Consider the following 3,329-nt stretch of genomic DNA (forward strand, 5'->3'; position numbering starts at 1 on the left):
AGTCACTATCTGTCTTACACTGTCAGTATCAGCACATAAATAGTGGGTATAATTTTCAGGTGGTTGCTGTGTGCTTTCTTATTCTTCAATTAGTGTGAAACTCACACTCAGCTGAAACCGGATAGAATTTGTTACATATAGTTTACAATTTATGTTTGTACAGCTTCTTAAAAACTATTTTTCCTTATATCATTTGAGATGCAATGAAAACTCTGGGTTAATTAAGACAGGTGTCATTTTTTTCCCTGCCAAAAATTGAAGCTCAAAGACACTTGGTAATTTGTTTTAATCACACACTATGAATGTTAAATAGCATTGGCTTCTGAACCCTGCATCATCTGACTCCAAATTTTGTTCTCCTCCTAATACTTTAAGTGGCCTCCCCTTCAAAGTAACAACCATGAAGACCTTCAGGAAAAACACATAATGAAGTCATGACAAGAAGGGTTGGTTTTTTAATTTACAGGTTGCAGTGACTGTCCATACCGTTCAGAAAACTGTACCATGCCCTTGACATTTTTCCAGGGGAAGCAGCTTGCATTAGATGTTCCACTATATTGATGTTTCCTATTATTAAAAATTATGTTTAATTATCTAAAAGATAAACAAATGCAATGGAGAATAGGAAAAGAAGCAAATCACATTAACTTTCAACTCAGCATTCCAAATGAAATGATTTTCCACTCACCTTTGGGCTTATATTTTATGATATGCAGCAGACCAGTGTTCAGCTTCATGCTGTTTTTCTGAAGCTCCTTTATTTATTTTTCATTAATCTGTCTCCCTTGTGTGCCTGGTGCTCAGTAATCTGCTCATCTCTAGCGTGATCTATATTATAATCCATTGCTTCTCTCTCCATGCATTTTAATGAAACAATTTTTGCCTCTTTTACATAACTGCTGTCCTGATTTCTTACTACAACATAACCATTTATTGTCACATCATTGAAAGCAAATCTTCAAAGGAATACCTCAAAACAGAATGGATAACAGAATTTTTATTTATTCTTTTTTTTTTTTAAAGGGCTTTGTGAACTCAGCAGTGTTTTCATAATTTAATTTTAAGTAGGTGCTCAGGTTTGGACGTAGATATTCCCTGGACAGCACTCCAAGTGATAAACACATTGGTAGTCAGAATCCTTTGTCCCCTTCATGCCCCATCTCTTGGCTGGGTGTTTTGAATCCCTGCCCTGCCATCACCCTGGCTATCCCAGGATGGTTTGTGCAGCTGAAGAACTATAGAAGAACCGTCAGCGATGCAGGAAGTGCTTGCTTGTCGTTGCTGTTTTGTTTCCGTGTTCCTGCTAGCTTTGTCTTGCTCCTCTAGTTCCTGGCCATTGGCATGGACTTCGACCTACTGCTCTGTGCTGCCCACCAGTATCTGCACATTCCAGGCCTGTGTTTGCCTGCCTGGCTTCTGACCCTTGCTCCCTGTGTGAGGTCTTATTCACTGCCTTGCTCTGACCCTGGCATCCTGCATAATGTCCTCCTCTTGGCGGTTCTCGGGTTACCGCATGCTGTGGACTTCTGCTTCCACATTTGCCACAGCTTGCACCCATTGTTGGTTTTTTCCTTCATTTCCAATGTTGCATTAGACTTTTGGGTCCTTCATTCATTCAACAACCAGCTATTAAGTGCCTCATGTGTGTAGTTGATACAAAGATAAATAAGACATAGGCTATGCCTTTACAGAATTTACTGACTAGAAGATAAATAGACCCCCAAAAGGGATGGATTCGAATTTTGAAGGACCTGTGGCTTGTACAAATTTGGGGCCCTCATTAGAAAAAGAATGCAAAATTATGCATATTTAGCTAAGAGCCTTGGAAAGGGACTATGCAAGTGAAGACCCCAAATCTTCATTAGTTTCACAGTGAATTCACCTGTGTGCACAAACAAATTTTTTTTTTTTTTTAAAAGGTACTCAAATGTCAACTTTATTGTTTCTATATAAACACCTTTTTGTACTGAAAACTGTAAAAATAACAACGTTTGCTGTGATTGCAATCCAAATTTTTGAAAGCCAGAAAATCTAGTTATTATGCTATAGCCAAACTACCTAATGCTTTCTTTATCCACAAGTAACTTTGCTTCAATTTCTTCATGTTGGGTTTCATCTCACTGACTTTGGGCTTCTCAGACACATGGGAATACTTATGTCTTTGGGTCAAATCAAACAGTAAAGCTAAAGTTATTCAAATACATTCAAATGACAAAGATCCCTTACAAATGGCTAGTATCATAGTAGGAAGAAAAAGATACAAGAAGAAAAATACATCCTAGAACTCGTTAATATTATTGGTGTATAGTCTATACTAGCATAGAATAGCTTTCACAACCTGCTATATAGGATTACCAGCAAGAAGAAAAAGGTGCAAGAATAAGTTTCATGGCTGAAGTGGCTTGGTCTCATAATTCCCTATTCTAGCATTCTCAGAAGGGTCCCATCCGTTAGACACGCAGAAACTGCAGGGACATTTGAATGGTCTTGATTCCTTCCTAACTCCCTTAAGCCCAGTGTTTGTTAGTATTCTTTCATGCGTACGAACTCTGCCCAGTAACATGTATCTGAATCTTGCCATCCTTTCTCTCTGCACAGACAGCAATGTTCTTACTCCTCTCCTTCTGTAAATCAAGTCATCTCTGATTTCCCTGAGGACTGGTGCTCTTGCAGCAATTCCATCTATCACTCGATGGAGTGACTCTTCTGGTAGAGGGGAAGGGGATTCATTAGTGGCGTTGATAGTCAAGTTACTAAGGTTCTTTATCAACATCTTGGAACAGATTTCAGAGGCCCCTGAATCGTCCCGAGAATTTTCTTGGGTAAGCATTTGTGAAGACTCTGGGATGGAGGTTGGATTAAACTGCTGTGATGGGTCCATCTGCGTCTTGAACAACACTACAACAAACAAATTTTTAAAAGGAAATAACAGGTAGAATGGAGATAGTTCTGGGGTAGAAATATGCAGACATTATGAGGACACCCAGGAAATGCAACTAACCCACCTTGAGTGTCAGCAATGGTTTCCTGGAGGAGCTTTCCCCTGATCATTTCTAAAGCCTGAGTGCTATCAAACTAGATGAAAAATGAAGGAAAGAAGGAGGTGGGTAGAGTGTTCCAAGCAGAGCACCCGGCACATAAATGAAGACCACAACAGTAAGTCCTGGATACTGCCAGCAGCTCCATTTTCCTGGAGCATAAAGGACGTAACAGACAGAAAGGAATGGTGAGACTGGATTAAAAAAGTTGGGATTAAAGCATTGAGAGTCTTTGTGCCACAATAAGCATCTTGGATGTTACCCTGTTGCTTAAATGTTCATCTCAGATAA

The 3,329-nt window shown here is 39.4% G+C and overlaps 1 pseudogene across 1 annotated transcript; it reads right to left on the reverse strand.

Annotated features, from left to right (window-relative positions):
* Positions 1-1,904: 1,904 nt before the first annotated feature.
* LOC105511873 lies at positions 1,905-2,881 on the reverse strand (annotated as a pseudogene). Its single transcript, XR_001001783.1, has one exon. The product of XR_001001783.1 is annotated as a developmental pluripotency-associated protein 3 pseudogene (transcript).
* Positions 2,882-3,329: the final 448 nt, after the last annotated feature.

The sequence above is a fragment of the Colobus angolensis genome, unplaced genomic scaffold (genome assembly GCF_000951035.1).
Source record: "Colobus angolensis palliatus isolate OR3802 unplaced genomic scaffold, Cang.pa_1.0 Scaffold206, whole genome shotgun sequence".
Lineage (NCBI taxonomy): Eukaryota > Metazoa > Chordata > Mammalia > Primates > Cercopithecidae > Colobus > Colobus angolensis.